The sequence below is a fragment of the Erinaceus europaeus genome, chromosome 4 (genome assembly GCF_950295315.1).
Source record: "Erinaceus europaeus chromosome 4, mEriEur2.1, whole genome shotgun sequence".
NCBI classification, from domain to species: domain Eukaryota; kingdom Metazoa; phylum Chordata; class Mammalia; order Eulipotyphla; family Erinaceidae; genus Erinaceus; species Erinaceus europaeus.
The window spans coordinates 35,679,378-35,689,086 of NC_080165.1; the positions used below are offsets into that span (position 1 = coordinate 35,679,378).

The 9,709-nt window shown below is 39.8% G+C and overlaps 2 non-coding genes across 2 annotated transcripts; one reads left to right on the forward strand and one right to left on the reverse strand.

Annotated features, from left to right (window-relative positions):
- The first annotated feature begins 1,644 nt into the window (after nt 1-1,644).
- Nucleotides 1,645-1,776, forward strand: LOC132538492 (small nucleolar RNA SNORA70). Its single transcript, XR_009549848.1, has one exon. It is a non-coding gene; the product is annotated as a small nucleolar RNA SNORA70 (small nucleolar RNA).
- Nucleotides 1,777-3,066: 1,290 nt separating this feature from the next.
- Nucleotides 3,067-3,138, reverse strand: TRNAA-CGC (transfer RNA alanine (anticodon CGC)). The gene has a single exon. It is a non-coding gene; the product is annotated as a tRNA-Ala (tRNA).
- Nucleotides 3,139-9,709: the final 6,571 nt, after the last annotated feature.

The following is a 9,709-nucleotide window of genomic DNA, read 5'->3' on the forward strand; positions in this document are numbered from 1 at the left end:
TGTTTTTCGACTTCGGCCTGAGAGTGAGATCATCCCATATTCATCCTTCTGTTTCTGACTTATTTCACTCAACATGATTTTTTTCAAGGTCCATCCAAGATCAGCTGAAAATGGTGAAGTCACCATTTTTTACAGCTGAGTAGTATTCCATTGTGTATATATACCACAACTTGCTCAGCCACTCATCTGTTGTTGGACACCTGGGTTGCTTCCAGGTTTTGGCTATTACAATGTGCTGCCAAGAACATATATGTACACAGATCTTTTTGGATGGGTATGTTGGGTTCCTTAGGCTATATCCCCAGGAGAGGAATTGCAGGATCATAGGGTAGGTCCATTTCTAGCCTCCTGAGAGTTCTCCAGACTGTACTCCACAGAGGTTGGACCAACTGACATTCCCACCAGCAGTGTAGGAGGGTTCCTTTGACCCCACACCTTCTCCAGCATTTGCTGTTTTTACCTTTTCTGATGTATGACATTCTCACAGGAGTGAAGTGGTATCTCGTTGTTGTCTTTATTTGTATTTCTCTGACAATCAGAGATTTGGAACATTTATTCATGTGTTTCTCAGCCTTTTGGATCTCTTCTGTGGTGAATATTCTGTCCATGTCCTCCTCCCATTTTTGGATGGGGTTATTTGTTGTCTTGTTGTTGAGTTTGGCAAGCTCTTTATATATGTTGGTTATTAAACTCTTGTCTGATGTATGGCATGTAAAGATCTTCTCCCATTCTGTGAGGGGTCTCTTAGTTTGGGTAGTGGTTTCTTTTGCTGCGAAGAAGCTTTTTAATTTGATGTAGTCCCATAGGTTTATACTTGCCCATCTTGAAATTTCAACTCACATTAAAAAAAAGATTTTATTTATATATATATAAAATATTAAAACAACAAGGGCAACAAAAGGGAATAAATACAATATAAAAAAGAAATAAAGCTAATAAAATAAAAAAAGATTTTCAGCAGGTTAAGCGCACGTGGCACAAAGCACAAGGATTGGCAGAAGGATACGGGTTTGATTCGGGCTCCCCACCTGCAGGGGAGTCACTTCACATGCAGTGAAGCAGGTCTGCAGGTGTCTATCTTTCTCTCCCCTTCTCTATCTTCCCCTCCTCTTTCCATTTCTCTCTGTGCTATCCAACAATGATGACAATAATAATAACTACAACAATAAAACAAGGGCAACAAAAGGGAATGAATACATAAATAAATATTTTTAAAAAGATTTTACTTATTTATTAATGAGAAACATAGGAGGAGAAAAAACCAGGTATCACCCTGGTACATGTGCTACCAGGGATTCAACTCAGGACCTCATGCTGGAGGATCTGATGCTTCATCCACTACACCACCTCCCAGACCACTCAACTCACATTTTAAAACATTCTTTTATAGTACAAAGGGCAAGAAGCAAGAGATTTGGCAAATAAACATGCGACTGGTTTGGGTATGTTCATCTAACATATGGCTTGCACAGGAAATGAAGTGTAGAGAAAAGATACAACATAGTTTGTAATGACACCTTACCAGGAGTGTGTTTCAATGCAAGAAAATATATATCCTCTCTTTGGTCACATCTTACTCTGGAATATTCATTGTAGTGCTACAAGATGTAGTTATTAATTTATTTAAGGAATTAGATAGGGCGACTGCAGCCAATTAAACCGACTGTGCTGCCCACCATAACGCCCGGTGTGCAATGGCCGCAAACAGCAGCCTTCTGGGTAGTACATGCAGCCTGTTGCTTGCACAGGCTCCCCTAATGGGCCTTGGAGACAACCCTTCCTTCTGTGTTCATTTCATGCCTGACCCCCTGCTGTTCCTAATCTTAGGTTCCGGGCAGGAATGCTTTTCTTTGGAAAGCCCCAGGGCACTGTGGCCAGGGTCCACATTGGCCAGGTTATCAAGTCCATCCGCACCAAGCAGCAGAACAAGGAACATGTGATCTAGGCCCTGAGCAGGCCCGACTTCAAGTTCCCTGAACAACTGAAGATCCACATCTCCAAGAAGTGGGCTTCCCCAAGTTCAACGCAGATGAATCTGAAGACCGGATGGCTGAAAAGCACCTCATCCCAGGTGGCAGTGGAGTAAAATACATCCCCAACCACGGTCCCCTGCACAAGTGGAGGGACCTGCTCTCCTGAGAGCCTCACAGATTTGCCTTCATCAATTACAATAAATCAAGATCCTGCTTTTGAAAAATAAAGAAAGAATTGGGAAGGAGGGAGACAAAACTATCAAACAAAAACACCAGACCTCAACCATATGAACTTTAGGGAGGAAATGTAGAAGGTAAGGAATTTAAATCAGCTATTTACCAGTGTTGCCGAGATTTCACTTCAACTAGGTGTTTTGGTTATGGGGCCTTATGTGGGTCTTCTGCCATGTATTTTGTGTAAATTCCAATGAAAGTCAATTTTTATGAAATAAAAAATAACTGTCCTGCCCAAACTCAATGTCTGGCTTTTAAAATCTGTTTGGTAACTTTTTACCTTAGTCTAAATTCTCCTGGGCAGGATGAAGTTAGTCATTCAGTCTTCCAAATTCTGTTGTATGCCTGCTTGTGACAGAGGTGTTGCTAAACTCTCCCTTGCGGTTGCCCTGCGTCCACCTTCTGTCTGAGCCAGAAAGGCCGAGCCCTGGCGCCGGCCGCTTAGACTTTCACAGTGTACTGCGCCGCGCAGACACTAGGGGGAGCAGGAAGAAGCGAGGTTTAAGGAAAACACTGGCAAGTTTTTCTGGGTCTGCTACCAGTGCAACATGAAATGGACGAAACTTCGCGCAACTATTATTTCCCTCCTAATTTCCTTTCTTTCTTTTCTCTTGCTCTTTATTGCCACTGCCAAACGGAATCCGGAGAAAACAGGGCCGTCAGAGAGGCTGTAGGATTCTTGCTTCGCGAAGAGACGCTGGTGCACGTTTTGTTTACTTTCTCTTTCTTTGTGAATCCCTGAGTCTTGGATGGCACTGGGACCCTGGTGGTAAAAGGAATATAACGCCTAAGGGGTATGTTCTTAATGCAGTGTGTGAGGGGGGAAGTGAAAGTCGAAATGAAGCAAGAAAAAGCCGAGTGGAGGAGCCGGGGTTTGAACCCGGGACCTCGTACATGCGAAGCACGCGCTCTACCACTGAGCTACACCCCCTACTGCCGCCTAGGAGTGGTTTTGATCGTATATCAAGTTTCTTATACATTCCAAAGTATTTTCTGTCAGTTATTCTGGGTTAAATTCCTCCCCTTGTGCAACTACTAAATCGGAAAATGTCTGACAGCTTCACTTCTTCTTCTTCTAGCGTTTGCCACAGCTTCACTGAAACACCAAGATTACAGTATAACCAACACAGTTTCTGGTCCTAGGGCTTTCACACTCCTAGCCTGCTTCGAGATCTGCTCAAAGGCAGAGTGAAAATTACTTTCTTCACCAAGGAAAGTCATAAATTTCCTACACAAATCGCCAGTCGTCCTGGTTCAAATGAAGTGCCCTCTCCGTCTGGAGTCAATTGCCAATTTTAGTCAAAGTGAAGAATTGAAATTCACACGGCGTTTGATCAGATACTCAAATAACATCCATTTCCCAACTCAAGCATCATAGTTATTTCTGAGACTATCTCAATTCTGGTTCCACCAATCCCTCATCTCTATCCACCATTTCTTGTTAACCTTCTATAGGCCTCAAGAATTCCATAAATCTAATTTGTCACCTGAGTCACAAAGGATAGTTAGTTGCATTGTTTCTCTCCCCAAACTAATTTTGTATAATGACCCACTCCATATGAGTTTTAGAGAGCATTATTTATTTATTTAGCTTCCAGGGTTATTGCCTGGACTCGGTGCCTGCACCATGAACCCACTGCTCCTTTTTTCCCACTGCCATTTTTTCCCTTTTGTTACCCTGGTTGTTTTACCATTGTTGTGGTTATTATTATCGTTGTTATCGTTATTATTGATGTCGTTGTTGTTGGATAGGACAGAGAGAACTGGAGAGAGGAGGGGAAGACAGAGAGGGGGAGAGAAATACAAACACCTGCAGACCTGCTTCACTGCCTGTCAAGTGACTCCCCTACAGGTGGGGAGCCGGGATCCCACCTCCGGTCCTTGCGCGGGTCCTTGCGTTTTGCACCACTTGCGTTTAACCCACTGCGATACAGCCGGACCCCGAGATTGACAGTTTTAATAGGAAATATGTAAATTGACCAAGTAAGCTCTACATCTTTCTCTGTTCCTCTAGCTACAAAAGAATAGATAATATCACGGTTCCAGCCCTTGGCTCCCCACCTGCAGGGGAGTCGCTTCACAGGCAGTGAAGCAGGTCTGCAGGTGTCTATCTTTCTCTCCCCCTCTCTGTCTTCCCCTCCTCTCTCCATTTCTCTCTGTTTTATCTAACAACAACTATGATAAACAATAAGGGCAACAAAAAGGGAATATATATATGGAACCAGGCCGTAGTACAGCAGGTCAAGTGCAGGTGGTACAAAAAGAACAGATAAGCTTATTTTCTCCTAACGGGAACAGGCTGAAAACATTTTTGCTGTGGGAAGATTTGGCTGGCTCCATGTTAGATTCTCAGATTGAGCACTTGGAAATTTATTTTCAGTTAGTATGATTACTGCTTAGTAGCTACAATTATGGGTAGTTTCGTTAAAAGTCACAAGGAAATAAAGGTTATTCTAGTCCTTATGTATAGGGAACACAGTAATGCTGAGTGTGGAAGTGCAATCCTTGGTTATTTGGCATGTGTCTGAATTTCAATATGAAGTCATGGAAAACATGGATAAAATAAGTAACAGGTTGGATTTTCACTGCCTGGTATAGTAGCCAAGCATATGTGAAAGAGATGTAGAATATTAGAAACACTGTCTACGTAATCCTTTTGCTAAGGATTATATTAAAAGCACTCTAAGAGCTGAGGAGATAACATTGTTGTTAAGCAAACATGCTGGGTGCTAGCACGTGGTTATACAAAGGTCTGTCATGCTTGGGGATCTGAATGCCCAGGTTTGATCCCTAGTACAACCATAAGGCCCAGCTGAGTAGTGCTCAGGTAAAGAAAATACTTTTTTAAAATTTTTACTTTTATGTACAGAGCTATTTATTTGTAGAAGTTTTGACATAATGTACATTGAAAAACATGTAAAATATTGAAGCGCCTAACAAATGACATTGAAGTGTCTTTAATAAAGGTTCATATATACATGTTTAAAGGTTCAGTTGTAAATGTTAAGTATACTGGGGTCAGTCTGGAGGTGATCTTTCCTCCTAATGTGGTCATTCTGCTATTAATTACTCTTTTCTCCAAAAAAGGAAAAAAAAATAGGCAAAGCAAAATCATATTCTGTTGCTTCAGGGAAGACGCACATTAATAAATTCCTGAGAATTTTTCTAACACCTGGAGCATATTAAATTAGTCTAAAATGTTAACCATCTATTATATCTCATCCTTTCTGTTGCTAGTACTGAACTTTAAAATGCTAGACAACAAATCTTACTGGTTAGAAATGAAGAAACTCTTTTTGTAGCCAACTCAGGCTGCCATGGAGTGGGACTCACTTCCTCAGAGGGCTACCTAGTCACCTGAGCTGCAGCTGCTTTCTCTCACACCACATGGACTGCTGGACACATCTCTGTATAATACGAAAAATTGTGCGCTTTTTTTTTTTTTTTTTTTTTTGCCTCCAAGGTTGTTGCCGGGGCTCAGAACCTGCACCACGAATCCACTGCTCCTGGAGGCCATTTTTTCCCACTTGTTACCCAGGTTGTTTTTACCATTGTTGTGGTTATTATCATCGTTGCCATTGTTGTCGTTGTTGCTGGACAGGACAGAGAGAAATGGAGAGAGGAGGGGAAGATAGAGAGGGGGAGAGAAAGATAGATACCTGCAGACCCTAACCCTAACCACCAGCTTTTTTAAACCCTTGGGGACTCTGCAGCCTAGTTTTAATGGTATCCAGAGGAAACAATATCAAGTCAACAGAGATGCCTGCCTTTCCACCTGTCACCAGCTAGGCTGTCTCACCAAGTTGGTCCATTCCACCCTTGCTACCCTTACAAGTTCACATCGCCATGAACTGGGCGCCGCCACCTTGGAAGTGGAGTCCAAGAAAACAATTTTAAAAGAAGCATGTCTTAAAAAAATCACTTACTTCACAAGCGGTGAAGCAGGTCTGCAGGTGTCTCTATTTCTTTCCTCCTCTCTGTCTTCCCCGCCTCCATTTCTCTCTGTCCTATTTATATCAATAACAACAATAATAAACACAACAATGATAAAACAACAAGGGCAACAAAAGGGAATAAATAAATTAAAAGAAAAAAGTCAAAATAAGTGGTCTGGGAGATGGCGCAGTGCATTGGACTCTCAAACATGAGGTCCAGAGTTCAGTCCCTGGCAACACAGGCACCAGAGTGTTGTCTGGTTCTTTCTCTCTCCTCCTATATTTCTTTTTTTTCCTTAATTTTTTAAATTAACTTTATTTATTTATTGGATAGAGACAGCCAGAAATCAAGAGGGAAGCAGGGGATAGAGAGGTAGAAAGGCAGAGAGACACCTGCAGCACTGCTTCACCACTCACAAAGGTTTCCCCCTGCAGGTGGGTCTCCTCCTATGTTTCTAATAAATACATTTTAAAAAGTAAAAATACATTATCCTTTTGAAATGAGATGCTATTTCCCTTGCTTCTTTTATTTTATGAAGTGTGTTTAAAAATATTTGTGTTCAAGACACAATGTCTTCCTTTGTCTCACTTTTGAGGTAAATGGCTCCTTTTTTTACTGTTTGTGCTGCCCTTCTCCTGGTGTCTATTTTTTTACCTTGTTTATTCCAGTAAACTTCTTATAACCCTTTAAAAATATTTTTGCTTGATTTTTCTAAAGAAGATTCTAAAAATTGTCATGTATATCACTGACAAAATCATTCAGTGTGTGCATGTAAATGTTATAATTATGGTAGATATTTGGTATTTTAGGAAATATAAGACAATTAATTTGACAATCTTGTATTCTTTGCCAGTGAATACAAAAGATATAAATTCTCTTCCATTTTTTTTTTGTCATGGAATACTTGTGAAAATTTACTGTACTGCTAACTTTAGTCTTTGTGCAGAAGGTATATATGCAAAACATTCTTTTTGTAGAAAAAATGGCCAATGGAAATGTATTTGAACAAACTAAGCTCCAAAAGGGGTAAGATTTTATTTCTGAACTAAATGAACAGAAATGAGAATTTGTTTAAATGGAAACCTTCTATAATACAAATCAACAGTAAGAAATTTATAGATTTTTCCAACATGATTCAATATGCAAAATATTTTAATTGCAAATTGAATGCACAAACTACATGAAAAATCAAAGAACACTTTGTTGATACTGATAAGTCTATAATTATTTTATTATTTATTTATTTTTGTTATTTTTATTTTCTCAACCAGAGTACTATTCAGCTCTGTCTTATGGTGATGCAGGAACCTGAACCTGGGACTTTGGAGCCTCAGGCATGAAACTCTGTTTACATAAACATTATGCTATCTACCCACCACCCTCTATTATTATTTTTAAAAAGACTTCTTGTTTATTTATTAACAGAGAAAGAACCAGAGTTTCACACTGGCATATGTAATGCTTGGGATCAAACATGCAACCCCATTCGCTCAAGTTTAGTGGTCACCTCGCAGACCTAAATCCTAAAAAAATCAGAATTTTTTTTAAATTTACATCACAATTTCTTTGAATCAAACCTTTCTTTAAATTAAAAAAAAAACTATTGAGTGGAGGGTATATATATATATATATGTTTTATTTAATTTAATTTAATACTGGCCATATTTATGGTCTTAAATTTTTCTTAGAAAGCATATAAACATAATTTGCTGCTATAAATTTCCAGGTCAAGTGATTACCATTTCTTTATGATATGTTGCAAAACTATTTTTTAACTAAAATTTAAAGCAATATTTGGAGCTATTAACACTGCTTTTATTTTATTTTAAAATATTTATTTATTACCTTTTTTTGCCCTTGTTATTTATTTATTTATTTAAAGATTTTATTTATTTATAGATGAGAAAGATAGGAGGAGAGAGAAAGAACCAGATATCACTCTGGTACATATGCTGCTGGGGATCAAAATCAAGACTTCATGCCTGAGAGTCCAAGGCTTTATCCACTTTGCTACCTCCCAGACCACCTTTTATTTACTGTCTACATTTATTTATTTATTTATTTACCAGAGTAGTGCTTAGTTCTGCACTGTGGTGGTACCAGGAATTGAGAATTAAACCTGTGACCTCAGGAGCCTCAGACATGAAGGTCTTTTGCACATCTGGTATACTATCTCCATGCAAGGTTTTTAAATTATATAATGCTGTATTGCAAACTTCTCAAAGTAGAGTGAATTTGATTTTTTACTGTAAATGAGTAAATTCTCATTTCATTTATCCACTATTCTGGGGGTCAGAACCTTTGACTAAAGCATTTCTTCTGCTCCTCAGATGTCAGCTGGGATTAATCTCTGATCTGTGTTTAACTAATAATAGCAGGGTAGGTCAAAGATCCAAGATTTAACTCTGGTACATTTGTACTATTGTATGTGGCTTCCTGTTAACCTTTGTCTCCAGGATAGTTATAATTTCTATATAGTAATTCCTCTCCTAGGGATATATCCTAAGGAATGAATCACACCCATCCAGAAAGATTTGTGTACACCTATATTTATAGAGGCACAATTTGTTTTTTTTTTTTTTTTTTTTAATTTATTTTTTTTATTTAAGAAAGGATTAATTAACAAAACCATAGGGTAGGAGGGGTACAACTCCACACAATTCCCACCGCCCAATCTCCATATCCCACCCGCTCCCCCGATAGCTTTCCCATTCTCTATCCCTCTGGGGGCATGGACCCAGGGTCATTGAGGGTTGCAGAAGGTAGAAGGTCTGGCTTCTGTAATTGCTTCCTCGCTGAACATGGGCGTTGACTGGTCGGTCCATACTCCCAGTCTGTAGAGGCACAATTTGTAATAGTCAAAACCTGGAAGCAACCCAGGTGTCCAACAGATGAGTGGCTGAGAAAGTTGTGGTATATATATACAATGGAATACTACTCAGCTATTAGAAATGGTGATTTCATTTTCTTCACCCCATCTTGGGTGGAGCTTGAAGGAATCATGTTAAGTGAGATATGAAGGGTGAATATGGGTTGATCTCAGAGGCGGAAGCTGAAAACTACTACCATGATGCTGGCCTGCCTTTCCTGGGCAGGCGACCTTACCAATATGTCCTGGAACCCTACCTCCCCAGAGCCCTACCCCACTAGGGAAAAGTAGAGACAGGCTGGGAGTATGGATCAACCTGCGAATGCCCATGTTCAACAGAGAAGCAATTATAGAAGCCAAACCTTCGACCTTCTATGCCCTTTAGAGATCTTTGGTTTATATTCCCAGAGGGATAAAGAAAAGAGAACTTTCCAGTGGAGGGCATGGGATATGATATGCTGGTGGTGGGAACTGTAGGAATTGTACCCCTCTTATCCCACAATCTTGTTGATCATTATCAAAGCAGCAATACTAAATTTAAAAAAGAAGTTGAAAAATAAGAAAACACAAAGAAGAACTCAAACTGGGTTGGTGTATTGCACCAAAGGAAAGGACTCTGGGGCGGGGGGTGGGTTCAAGTCCTGGAACATGATGTCAGAGGACCTAGAGGGGTTGAATTGTTATGTGGAAATGTGGA